At 39.2% G+C, this 14,182-nt stretch overlaps 1 protein-coding gene across 4 annotated transcripts in view; it reads left to right on the top strand.

Moving 5' to 3' along the window:
- SHLD2 (shieldin complex subunit 2) overlaps positions 1–14,182 on the top strand; it is a 77,847-nt gene that overhangs the window by 6,859 nt on the left and 56,806 nt on the right. For 2 of the 4 annotated variants that reach the window (XM_069461053.1, XM_069461054.1), the window contains exon 1: positions 7,237–7,354. The exons of the other annotated variants lie outside the window; for them this stretch is intronic. The gene's annotated coding sequence lies outside the window, so the exon portion shown is untranslated. Of the gene's footprint in view, positions 1–7,236; positions 7,355–14,182 lie in introns of those variants that run through there. 4 annotated transcript variants of the gene reach the window in all.

Genomic DNA, 14,182 nt, shown 5'->3' on the forward strand with positions numbered 1-14,182 from the left:
AAATTTTCGATTTCGAAATTGTGATTTCAATACGGTGTTGGAGTTTGGATAGTAAGAAAGGAAATGTAATGTCAAAATTAGGGTATATCTGTAATGCTGTTAAAAGCAGACATAACTGAAAAATACACCAGAGTAGCAAAAACTACCTTCCCCTTGACCATTAGGGAAAAGTAGCAGAAGAAACAGTCTTTACTGTGAAGCATAGATGTGAGCATAATTACACAGAGCTTGCTTCTTAGTGAAAACATGTCAGTGAAGCATTAGGGAGCAAGTTAGGAACACTGGCAAATGTTGAATCAGCTAGTTAGCAGTGGTCTAACTTCCTGAACCAGATAGCTTAAAGTAAACAGATATTTGCTATCTGGATTAGTTAGGATGCTTTGACCCTCTTATAGCAATACCCAAATAAAAATGGCTTAAGCTAAAACTGTAAGCTAAGATAACATTATCTAACTTGAAGCCCAGAGACAGGGTTTTTCCATTGTTGGATACAGGGGCTCAATGGTACCATCAGATACCCAAATGCTTTTCTGTTCAGCAAGTTTGTGTTATCTTTCCTGATGATTGCAAGATGGCTTTAGCAGTTCCAGGAGTCGCATGCAGACACAACTAAGTACTACAGAGAAATAGCAGTTTCCTCTGTGAATACCCCATTTATTAGTGAAGAAAATCTCCAAAGGCCTACCAGCCAGCTTCAGCTCTCTTAGGCCCCAGTAGCTAGGACTGGGTTACATGCCATGTGCTGGCTGTAGGGGAGGCAAGGAACAAACAGGACTTCCTGGTGCATTAAGCCTTTGAAGTATAGGCAGTCTCTGCCAGCAAGGAAGGAGTATAAAAGGTGTTTTCCATATTTGCCACAGAAAATAGCCAACCTACTCTCTGCTATTTTATTGTGATAATATAATTTTTGGAATACAAGTGTAGTTTAAGAGGGGGCAGGAATATTCTTTCTTTCTTTCTTTTTTTTTTTTTTTTGAGACAGTCTCGCTCTGTTGCCCAGGCTAGAGTGAGTGCCGTGGCGTCAGCCTAGCTCACAGCAACCTCAAACTCCTGGGCTTAAGCGATCCTACTGCCTCAGCCTCCCGAGTAGCTGGGACTACAGGCATGCGCCACCATGCCCGGCTAATTTTTTCTATATATTTTAGTTGGCCAGATAATTTCTTTGTATTTTTAGTAGAGACGGAGTCTCGCTCTTGCTCAGGCTGGTCTCGAACTCCTGACCTCGAGCTTTCCACCCGCCTCGGCCTCCCAGAGTGCTAGGATTACAGGCGTGAGCCACTGCGCCCGGCCAGGAATATTCTTAAATATGACACTGGAAATTATGATGCTCATAGTTTCATGTTCCCTACATTAAGAAATCTATTCTGCTTCAATAGGAGCTGAAAGAAAAAAATAAAAAAAAGAAATCTACAAATTCTAGTTCTCTTTGAGATCTTATATAAGGATGATAAAGATTATGCCATCTGTTTTTGAACAGCTTTTTACCATTTGACAGCTTGTAAGGCAATAGCTTCATGTGGTGGTTAGTCTGCTGCCAGAGAGGAGGACAGAAGAGCAACGCATCCTCAACTTCTGGGGAGAATCATTCTAATGAAATATCAAGTGCTCAAATAATTTTAACGCACTTTCAGAGAAAGTTTCCATTAGCAACTTGCTGTTGTCAGTGTAGCATATAGGCAAGTGTCTTAAAATAATAAGGGGGCTAAACTGGCCTTTATGTTGAAATTAGAAGTTCTTCTTGCCTTTATTTGTCATACAGACAGAAATAATAGTCTTATTGGATTCTCTTGTGCTATAGTAGTATATTATCAGAAGCATAGCTTCAGTAAGACTGTTTTGAAGATACATAGGGTAGATATTCAAAGTGCCCTTTACATAGTTATTATCCTCCACAGTTTCCCCCTTACATGTGGAATCTTTATGACTGCATTCTTGGAGAGCCATCAAAAACCAACGAAGCACGGACACTATAAAACTATGCAGACCATAACCAGCCTCTTTTTACGCCCTTCCTTCTGCTTTCCCTTTGTTGCAACAATGGGTCCAGTTGTCATCTGTGGCGTATGTATCGCACTCTGTAAACCTATGTCTGGCTCTTGTCCTATAACCTATAATCCCACATTTCTCTCCTCAATAAGCCTCATTTTTGTGCTTGCCTAAAAAAAACAAAACAAAACAAAAAAAACCAATGAAGCACAAAGAGACTACATCTTAGATTCTAGAAATTGATATCTGCCAGCCATCCATAATGAAAGTTCAGGTCAGCTATTAAAGAAAAAAAAAAAAAAAGGAAGAAATGGGGTTTCAGTGAATAGTACATACATATCAGTATGTCAGTGGGAAGGTACTGATACTGGGATAGGTGAAGTAACTGTACTCTTCACAGACAAGAGAAGTTTGTGATGAAAGGCTCACGTTAAAGCAAGTATTTATCCCTGCCTTCATGTGTTTTTTTCTAGATTGGGTATTATCAATAGTCTGTAGCTGGAAATGGAATTAGTTTGAATAATATTATTTGGTATATTCTTGTAAATTGGCTCTAGTGAGTTATAGGTGTTGACAGTCTTCTGTAATTTCATATTCTTTCCTCTCTTCTTTATGTGATACAAACAACAAAAAAAGTGAACCAAGCCACATTAAAGGAAGAATCATAATTGGCTTTTTTTTTTTTTTTTTAAGTCTTGCCCTGTTGCCCAGGCTAGAGTGCTGTGGCATCAGCCTAGCTCACAGCAACCTCAAACTCCTGGGCTCAAGTGATCCTCCTGCCTCAGCCTCCCGAGGTGCTCACCACTACACCCTGCTAATTTTTTGTTTCTATTTTTAGTTGACTGGCTAATTTTTTTCTATTTTTATTAGAGATAGGTCTTGGTCTTGCTCCGGCCAGTCTTGAACTCTTGATCTCAAGTGATTTTCTGGCCTCGGCCTCCCAGAGTACCAGGATTATAGGTGTGAACCACCACAGCCAGCCACAATTGGCTTTAAATTAATTAGAAAAATTTAAGGGAACAAACTAAAAAACTCAAGCCCTGAGAAATTATAGTTCTTTGCCCTTTATGGTTTTCATTTATTTTAATATTTTCTTAGGGAACAATTAAAAAGTGTGCAAATGAAAATAACGGAAAGACTATCCTTTAAGTCCATGGTATCTGCATTTTCAACTACAGATATTCTTCCTTGACTTAACTCTGTCTGAAGTGAGAAACAATATAGATGGGGACAGCAAGGGATATGTAGATTTCGTTCATAACTTATTTTTATAGATTCATAAATTTTCTAATCTTTATCACTAATTTTTCATTGGTTCTCAATATGGACTTTTTCTTAGCCAAAAGGCCAAGAAATGATACTGGTTCTCAATATGGAAGGCTTAAGTTTTTATAATTTTTCTCTGTAATTATCAGTCTGAAGAAATAACAATTGGCAAAAATATTAGAATTTTAAAAGTATGATAAAACCTAAACTTTCTGAAAAATGAAAGAAAAATGCTTAAACAGAAGCATCAAGTATCATAAAAGAACTCGGATGTAATTAAGGTACTAACAGTTGAGAAAAAAATTAGTTTTTTTAGGTATATTCAGTTTTTCTACTTATTAAAATTATTTTTTTATTTTGAAATAATTTTATTCATAATAATTTGTTTTGAAATAATTTTTTCTTTGGAAATAATTTTAGATTTACAGAAGAGTTGCAAAGATACCAGAGAGTTCCTATATACCCTTCACCAAGCTTTCCCTAATGTTAACATCTTACATAGCCATGGTATTAATAAATTTATCAAAGCTAGACAATTAATATTGGTACAGCTTGTATCCATTTTTTTCCTTTTTTAAAAAGATTTCAGTACATTAGGGGGTACAAGTGTTTTTTGTTACATGGAGAAATTGTATAATGCTGAAGTCAGGTCTTTTAGTATACCTGTGACAGAAGTAGTGTACATTGTATCCAACAGCTGGATTTTTATTCCTCACCCCTTCCCATGCTTGTTAGTTTTCAATGTCCATTACATCACTTTATGACCATATACACCCCTCTTTTAGCTTCCATTTATAAGTGAGAACATGTGGGTATTTGTTTTCCGATTCCTGAAATACTTCACTTAGGATAATGGTCTCCAGTTTCATCCAAGTTACTGCAAAAGACATTATTTCATTCCTTTTTAGAGCTGAGTAGTACCCCATGGTATATCCACACCACATTTTCTTTATTCACTCATCACCTGGTAGGCTCTCAGGTTGATTTCATATCTTGGCAATTGTGAATTGTGCTGCAATAAACTTTCAGGTGCAAATATCTTTTAAATTTAATATAAAATGACTTCTTTTCCTTTGGGTAAAGGAGTAGTGGGATTGCTGGATGGAATGGTAGGTCTACTTTTAGTTCTTTGAGGAATCTCCGTACTGTTTTCCATAGAGGTTATAGTAGTTTACATTCTTGCCAATAGTGTATAGGTGTTCCCTTCTTACCACATCTACACTAACATCTGTCGTTTTTTTACTTTAATAATGGTACTTCAGAGAGGGATAAGGTGGTATCTCATTGTGGTTTTAATTTGCATTTACTTGATGATTAGTGACATTGAGCATATTTTCATGTTTGTTAGCCTTTTTATATCTCCTTTTTAAAAAAAATCTGTTCCTGGCTTTTGCCTACTTTTTGGTGGGGTTCTTTTCTTGCTCATTTGTTTGAGTTTTTTTGTAGATTCTGGCTATTAGCATTTTGTTGGATGTATAGTTTACAAATATTTTCTCCCATTTTTATAGGTTGTCTATTTACTCTGTTGATTCTTTCTTTTGCTGTGCAGAAACTTTTTGAGTTTAAGTCTCATTTATTTAGTTTTGTTGTTGTGGTATTTGCTTTTGGGGTCTGAGTCATAAATTCTTTGCCTAGGCCAATGTCCAGAAGAGTTTAGCATTTTCTTCTAGAATTATTATGGTTTCAAGTCTTACATTTAAGTCTTTTGTCCATCTTGAGTTACTTTTTGTATATGGTGAGAGATAGGGGTCCAGTTTGATTCTTCTGCGTATGGCTATGTCAGCCCATTTATTGAATAGGATGCCCTTTGCCCAGCGTGTGTTTCTGTCTGCCTTGTCAAAGATCAGTTGTTTGTAGGTATTTGCTTTTATTCCTGGGTTCTCTATTCTGTTCCATTGATCAGTCTGTCTACTTTTATACCAGTACCATGCTGTTTGGGTTATTGTAGCCTTGTAGTATAATTTGAAGGCAGGTAATGTGATGTCTCTAGATTTGTTCTTTTTGCTTAGAATTGTTTTGGCTATATGAACTCTTTTTTGGTTCCATATGAAGTTTAGAATTGTTTTTTTAAATCTGTGAAAAATAACATTAGTATTTTGATGGGAATTGTGTTGAATCTGTAAATCACGTGGGTAGTATGGACATTTTAACAATGTTGGTTCTTCCAATCCATGAACATGAGATGCTTTTCTGTTTGTTTGTATCATATATGATTTCCTTGATTATTGTTTGGTAGTTCTCTTTGTAGAGATCTTTCACCTCCTTGGTTAAATGTATTCATAGGTATTTTATTTTCTTTACAGCTATTGTAAATGGTATTGAGTTCTTGATTTGAGAGTCAGCTTGACTGTTACTAGTATATCAAAATGGTAGTTATTTGTATGAGACACTGTTCTGGTTTGACTGCTACCTAGTTGCTTTGTTTTCTCCCTTGTGTTACTGTTTTATAAGAGCTGTGAGTTTTCACTTTTTGTTGTTTTTACACTGGTGGGTAGGTATCGATTGTTCTTTTCATGTGTAGAGAACTTGTAAGCATTTCTTGTAGGGCAGGTCTAGTGGATAGCTAGTGTGATCCTTTGGGGCTGTCAAAACAGGCTGTTTTTTCATGTTGCCAGAGTTCTTATGTTGGTTGCTTCTCATCTGGAACCTCTTCTCTCAGCTCAAAACAGATAGCTTTACAGGACACCCATTCTCCCCTGCTAGGAACTCTGTTGCTCAGTGAAGAGAAGGAGCGGTCTCTGGATGGCATGTTTGAGTCCTGCTTGGGAAGACTGACTAGGCAAGATAGGGATGGGTGCGCTGTGAGCTTTTAACATTGCTGCTCTTCTGCGTCTCCCCTTTCTCCTGTGGTTGTCACAGTCCAAGCAGGTGCTGGGAGATATTTGTGTAGAAGAGTGGGCAGGTCCCCAGGTCACTGCTGAAAGCTCTGGTGGGGGCAGGGCATGTAGGTGGCACAGGGCTGGGTCCCCACCCAGGTCTGGCTGTGGCAGAGCCACCTAGTCTGGGGTGCCTGGGGCTATGGAGATGTGCTCTTCTCTCCTCTGGCAGCAGTGGTAGCTGGGTGAGGCTATCTAGGCAGTGGTAGTAGGCACCCATTTCATGTGTGCTTGCTATGCCCAGGTCTTCTGGAGGTGATTGGGGTGTGGCACATGCTAACAGGGTATGTGAGTGTGCTTGGCCACCCTGGCCCAGCAGGGACAGACCTGCCCCCTGGATAGACTCAGTGTTCTGGGACTGGGACTTCAGAATGGCACCAGCTGCAGCACCCAGGGTTCTGAAGGACCCTGCTTTACCTTCTCTCCGGAGCAGTGCTGCTACACAGTCTCCGAGTGCTTCCTGTGTCAGTCTGGAGGCCTGCTGCCATGGAGGAGCCTTCCTGCAGCTCAGATTGCAATGTTCTATGGGAAAGTGTGGAGCCCAAAGGGTCTCTCCTCTGTTCCTTCCCCCACCCTGTGCAGGTGCTTTCCCCACGTACCTTTGATCCTGCCGAGTGGTTCACCCAATTTCCTTCTCCTTCACTTTGGATGCCTCCCATTGCCTCTCTGTTGACTCCCAATGCTCTCTTTTAGATGATTGATCTGAAAGTGAATGTCTTCTTGCCATTTCCGATCCTTTCTGCAAGAATGTTGTATGCAGGCTGCTTCTAGTCTGCCATCTTGGCCCCTCCTCTGTATCAATTTTTGATGGTCATTTCAGCCATATTGTCATGTTGACCAGCATTTTTTTTTGGCCAAATTACCTGGAGTTGTATTTAATACAGTTGATATTAATTACAGTCATTACTATGCCCTCAGCTCTTTTAGGTGATCATGTTTGGAACCCTGTGACCATAATCTTCTGTTCCTCTTCCTCAGGCTACAGATGACTAATTGCCCTTTGGGCAGGTGCCCAGCCATGTTCAGTCTAAATGCTGGCTAGACACCTATGATGTTACTTTGTCAGAAAAATGGCTTCCCAATTTGAATTTTTTTTTTTTTGAGACAGAGTTTTGCTCTGTCGCCCAGGCTAGAGTACAGTGGCATCATCATAGCTCACTGCAACCTCCAGCTCCTGGGCTCAAGCGATCCTACTGTCTCAGCCTCCCAAGTAGCTGAGACTACAGGCATACATCACTACGCTGGCTAATTTTTCTATTTTTTGTAGAGATAGGGTCTCACTCTTGCCAGTCTGGTCTCAAACTCCTGACCTCAAGTGATCCTCCTGCCTCAGCCTCCCAGAGTGGTAGGATTACAGGCACAAGCCACCGAGCCTGGCCCCAATTGGAATTTCATTTCTAATGTAAGTGTATCTTTGTAATACCTCCAGCCCCTTTAAGAAGTGATCCAAGCATCTCTCTTTCAAAAAGCCTGATCAACATAGTCTTTGTTAGGTAACTGTGTCATAGTTTGCTGTGGCTGGAGTGTATGTATGTGTGTCTGTGAGGGAAGAGGGCCAGGCAGAGAAAGACTGGTGGGAGATCTGGTGGAGCATCTCACCAGATGGGGTGTCTCCTCATAGGGCCAGTTTATTGGCTTTTCTAGTGCCTCTATTACATGCTCGTTCTGTGTGATTTTTGAATCTGTAGATGGGGATCTGTCATAGGTTCCAGAACATTTTCAACTGTTAACCTCTTCAAATACTGTCTCTACCCCATTCTATCCTTTTTCACTTTATCTTCAACATTTCTTATCTACTCTTATGTATTTTCCAACTTTTTCGGTGCTTCATTCTGTAGGTGCCTGTGGGAAGGCAAAGTGCCACTTTTAATGCAAAGTTTGCAATTCCCTGGACCATCAGACAATGCAGACCTTGGTTACAAGACTGCAGGGACTTTTGGATGAGTGTTACCCTGAGGGTGTTGCCCTTTGCGGTTACAGGTTATTGTGGGAGTACTCTCTTATTAGTCCCATCATTTTATGTGCGTCCTATGCTTTGAATTATGTTCCCTTCCCCAGGAGGCCATCAAACAAAAATTTGTATTTTCACTGATGATCAAATACCCTCAAATCAAAAGCAGCTCCATTGATAATTTACTGTAGATTCTATTGGTTTTTCTCTTACAGTTTTGGTTGGGCAATTCCTTACCATCTTGTTATCTCTTGATGACTTTTAAGAATTTGTTGTTTGTACTTCATCTAGTAATTTTAGGTGTTTTCATAGGAAGAATTGATTTGAATCTAGCTCATCATTTTGGAAAACCAGAATTTACATTGTTATTTATATATCTAAGTATGTCTAATATTGATCATGATTTAAATTAAAAACCACATTCTACTTGAAGTTTTATTAGATTTACAGATTCATTTGGGGCGAACTGATATCTTACATTATGGTTTAACCTTTAAAGAGTATGGAGGATATTTCATTGTAGTCAAACAGTCTGTTTTTTTCAGTGAAATTTTTATGGGATAAATTTCATTCCTTTGCATTGTGTGTATGTATATGTCTATATTAATATATATATGTGTGTGTGTGTGTGTGTGTATTCACTTATTTTAATTTTAAAGAAACTTCTCTTGATGGTTTGTTGGATTTGTTTGTTTTTATTGCATGTTTCTGTTTTAAATGGCTTTAACCTGGAGAAGGCACTCTCTGATTTTACATACCACCTTTTTAGAACTCTATAATTGTATTTTTCTTAAAACAGAAATAGAAACTTATTTTTGGTCTTGTATATGACTTTTATATCTAAATTAAAAAATAGTGGTGTGTACTAATTTTTTTCAACTCTTTATTTTTTATTTTGTTTTGGGACAGAGGCTTGCTCTGGCTAGAGTGCAGTGGTGTCATCATCGCTCACTGCAGCCTCAAACTCCTGGGCTCAAGTGATCCTCTTGCTTAAGCCTCCCGGAGTAGCTGGGACTACAGTCTGACTAATTTTTTCTATTTTTAATAGAGATGGGGTCTTGCTCTTGTTCAGTCTTGTCTCAAACTCCTGACCTCAAGTGATCCTTGTGCCTTGGCCCCCCAGAGTGCTAGGATTACAGGCGTGAGCCACTGTGCTTGGCCTAATTTTTTTTTAACTTTTTAATATTTGGATTAATCAGAAGATTTTAAAGTTTATTTTGTCTATCACACTTTATTCTGATTCATTCATTCATTCATATAGGAAGTATATATTGAGACCTGTTATTGACCAGACAATGGGGTAGGACTTAGAAATTTTAAGATAGATAGTGTGGTCAGCAATGTGAAATGTAGCAAACAGTTCAGCTAATGTAAGTACAGAGACGTGTTCCTTGATTTTGGCATTAAGTAGCTGATTGGTCTTCTGTAGAATTTCAGTGGAGTCTCCATGGTGGAGATCAATGCCAAATTGCTGAGGATTGAGTGTGAATAATTGTTGAGAGAGTGGAGACAGTAAGTGCATTCTTTTCAAAAAGCTTCACTATGAAAAAATGTAGAAATAAAGAATAGTAAGCAGAGAGACATATTGTATCAAGATAAGAGAGACTTTGGCATGTTTATATGCTAAATGGAAAAAGTCAGTAGAAAGAAAGAAGTTGAAGATGTAGGAAAAAGGATGTGTGTGTGATGGATTGGACTCTTGGAGTGAAGGTACTGGTTTCCAGTAGAAAAAGGAGTAGAATTTCCACTGGAGTAGGAAGGAATAAAGGGGGAAGGGATGGTGCATAAAGGGAAGTATTTGGGTGGTAGGTGAGGAATTTGGGAGATCAACACTTGATGAATTCTTTTCAGTGAAGTGAATGTCATCAGCTGAGATTATGGATTAGGGGAGGAGATAATGACTGTAGAGGAGAGTTTGAGGAGAAAGCAAGAATTTCAAGAAGCCCTTTGAGGGAAATGAGAGAGTGAACTAAGTGGGAGTACTTAGAAGAGTGGGAATAATGGATTTTTTCATAATGGTATATATAGTTGTAAATATATAGAATGATTTTTCCCCCTTTTGGAGGGCTCAGCAGCCTAAATGTCTGAGCAGACAAGTTGAACAATTGGGTTGAACTTGGTCTGGGTCTTATGTGCCAGTGTGACAGGAAGGGTAAGGAGGCAAGAGATGCGGGTAGTGAGAGTGTTGGAAGTGACGAGTCATCAAGTCTAGGCTGGAGGGAACAAATGAAAGGAAAGGTGGCTGCTGAGATATGAAGTGGTTGGTGGTGGAGACTGGATAGTGGAATTTAAGATGGAGAACGAGGAACAGTTGCTGGTTATGACAGCGTACAGGATCCGGCTATGGGGTGGGTTTCTGAAGTAGAGACAAAGTGAAGGTTATGGGAGTTGAGGATGTAAGTGAACTGTAAAGCTAGATTGTTAGAGGAGTCAGCTGCACAGGAAGTGAGTTTTTCAGAAGAGTTGCAGAACAGGGGGTGGGGAGATTCTGAACAAGGTTCCTAAGTCTTCGGTGAATGTGAAAGAGTGACCAGAAAGTCAGCAGATGGCAGGAACAAGGAGTGAGAGGTGGGAGCAGAAGACTTGTGCCTCGGAAGAGGTACTTTTATGTGAGATAAAGAAGCTGTAGTGGTGAACAAAGAATGACTTTGTGTGTGGCATTTGCTGAATGGGAGAAAGAGTAGCTTGTGCTCAGATTTTGGTTTAGACAAGAAGATCGCCAGAGTGTTACTGAAATTGGGATTTAGGATATTTGTTTACAGTGGAACGGTGTTAAGAGTTATCAGGGAGTGTAGCTATTAGAGGATGTGTGAAGGTAGAGCAGAGGGAGAGTAGGGAGCAGGAATGAGATGAGAGTACGGCACAGAAGGGGACTTAGTTGTTGGGCTTAAATTTTGGATGATTGTGATGACGATGAAGAACACGGTGGTCTTAGCTTATCTCACAGTTTTTATTAATTTTGTAGAAGAGTGTGTTTATGCTGACATGCTGAGGTACTGGGTTAAACACAAAGCTAGATGCCTTCATTGTTTTCAGGACTGCTTAGCAGTGTTTAGCGATCCACTGTGGCCTTTGCTCAGCATATCATAAAGCATCCGAGTATGGAGCTGTTTTATTCTTAGGCAAAGCTCAGCCCTGAGTGAGGAGGAAGGCCTGGATGGAAGCAGTTGGTGCTTCTTTGATCTTTTTGTCTTGGCAATCTTGTCTCCAAGGGGTAGATGGGTGGGTAGAGATAACCCTGAGTCCAGGTTGGGGTGAGAAATAATTAGGTCTTTAGGTCTTTGCAAAGCTTTTTTTTTTTTTTTTTTTTTTTAATTGCAGAATTTTATGAGGGTACAACTGTTTTGGTTATGTTTTATGTCTTTGCCTCGCCAAAGTGAGGTTTTAAGAGAGGCTTGCCCTTCCTCTCTACGATGCACACCATGTCCATTAGTTGTGAGTTTACCCCCCTCAACCCCTTAATCCCTGGAGAATATTACTACTGTGTGAGCACCATAGTGTTGATCAGTTAGTGCCAATTTGATGGTGAGTACATGTGGAGGCTATTCCTCCGATCCTGTGATACCTCACTGCGGATAATGGGCTCAAGCTCAATTCAGGAAAATATAAGAGGTGCTAGATCACTGTCGTGTCTTATAATTGAGTAATATTCCATTGTGTACATATACCAAATTTTAATAATCCACTCATGGATTGGCAGGCACTTGGGTTGTTTCCACATCCTTACTATAGTGAATTGTGCTTCTATAAACATTCAAATGTAAGTGTCTTTTTTATAACGTGTCTTTTTTTCCTTTGGGTAAATGCCTGATAGTGGGATTGCTGGATCAAATGGTGGGTCTACTTTTAGTTCTTTGTGGTATTTCCATATTACTTTCCATAGAGGTTGAACTAGTTTGCAGTCCCACCAACAGTGTGTAAATGTTTCTTTCTCTCCACATTCATGCCAGCATCTGTTATTTTGGGACTTTTTGATAAAAGCTATTCTCCCTGGAGTTAGGTGATCTCTCATTGTGATTTTGATTTGCATTTCCCTGATGATTAGAGACGTTAGTCATTTTTTCATGTTTATTGGCCATTTGTGTATCTTCTTTTGAAAAGCTTCTGTTCATGTCTTTTGCCTACTTTTTAATGGAGTTGTTTGATATTTTCTTGCCTGTCAATTTTGTTTACCTTTTCAAAGATCCAACTTTTTTTTTTTTTTTGAGACAGAGTCTCATTCTGTTGCCCTGGCTAGAGTGCCGTGATGTCAGCCTAGCTCACAGCAACCTCAAACTCCTGCGTTTAAACAATCCTTCTGCCTCAGCCTCCCGAGTAGCTGGGACTACAGGCATGTGCCACCATGCCCAGCTAATTTTTTTTTCTATGTATATTTTTAGCTGTTCAGATCATTTCTTTCTATTTTTAGTAGAGACGGGGTCTCGCTCTTGCTCAGGCTGGTCTCGAACTCCTGACCTTGAGCGATCTTCCCGCCTTGGCCTCCCAGAGTGCTAGGATTACAGGCGTGAACCACCGCGCCTGGCCAAGATCCAACTTTTTATTTCATTAATCTACGGTATAATTCTTTTGTTATCAATTTCATTTAGTTCTGCTCTGACCTTATTTATTTCTTATCTTCCACTGGATTTAGGATTGATTGGCTTTTCCTTTTCCAATTCCTTGAGATGATTCATTAGATTGTTGATTTGTGATCTTTCTGTCTTTTGCATGTAGGCATTTATGGCTATGAATTTTCCTCTTATTACTGCTTTTGCTGAATCCCATAGATTTTGATAACTTGTGTCCCCTTTGTCATTTAGTTTGAAGAATCTTTTGATTTCCATCTTAATTTCCTCCTTGATCCAATAACTATTCAGCAGTAAGTTGTTTAATTTCCATGACTTTGTGTAGAGTTGAGTGTTTCTGTTGGAATTGATTTCTAATTTTATTCCACTGTGGTCTGAGAAGATACATGGTATAATTTCTATATTTTAAATTTGTTGAGACATGTTTTGTGGCCTAGTATGTGATCAGTCTTAAAGAATGTTCCATGAGCTGATGAGAAGAACGTATATTCAGTGATTTTGGGGTAGAATATCCTATAAATGTCTGTTAGGCCCATTTGTTCTAGAGTTCCATTTAAGTCCATTGTTTCTTTGCTTATTTTCAGTTTGAAGGGTCTGTCACATTCTGTCAGTAGAGGGAAGTCCCCAGCTATTATGATGCTGCTATTTATCATTTTGTTTCGATCAAGTAGGGTTTGCTTTATGAATCTGGGCACGCCTATGTTAGGTGCATAGATATTTAGGATTGTTATGTCTTTCTTGTTGAGTTGTTCCCTTCACCATTATATAATGACCATCTTTGTCTTTCTTTACTTTTGCTGATTTAAAGTCTGTGTTATCTTATAAGGGAACTGCTACACCAGCTTTCTTTTGGTTTCCACTTGCATGGAATATTATTTTCTATCCCTTCACCTTGAGTCTGAATGAGTGGGTTAGATGTGGGTTAGATGTGTTTCCTGGAGACAGCAGATACTTGGCTTATATTTTTTATCGATTCAGCCAGCCTATATCTCTTCAGTGGGGAGTTCAAGCCATTCACATTTATTGAAAGAATAGATAAGTGGGGTAGATTTCTCTTCATCCTGTTGAGTAGAACTTTATTCTTTGTTTTACCTCTTGAGCCATTGTGCTATCCAAGCTCTGACCAATAGCTTTTGGGTGATTTTACACTGGTAAGTGTCTATTGTGCTGATCCGTGTATAATATAATGCAGTTCTGAGTACTTCATGCAGGGTAAGTCTGGTCTTGACAAATTCCCTCAATGTTTGCTTCTCTGGGAAAGTCTTCATTTCTCCCTCATATAAGAAACTTAGTTTTGTGGAATACAAAATTCTAGGCTGGCCATTATTCTGTCTGAGAAGACTGAGAATGGGGCCCCAGTCCCTGCTGGGTTGTAAGGTCTCAGTTGAGAACTCTCCAACTAGTCTGATGGGTTTTCCTTTGTAGGTTACCTGCTGTATTTAGCTTATAGCTTGTAGGAGTGTCTTTTTCATGTTTACTTTGGCCAGTTTGATGACTATGTGTCATGGTGATTGCCTCTTTGCAATAAATCTCCCAGG

This window comes from Eulemur rufifrons, chromosome 28 (assembly GCF_041146395.1).
Source record: "Eulemur rufifrons isolate Redbay chromosome 28, OSU_ERuf_1, whole genome shotgun sequence".
NCBI lineage: Eukaryota > Metazoa > Chordata > Mammalia > Primates > Lemuridae > Eulemur > Eulemur rufifrons.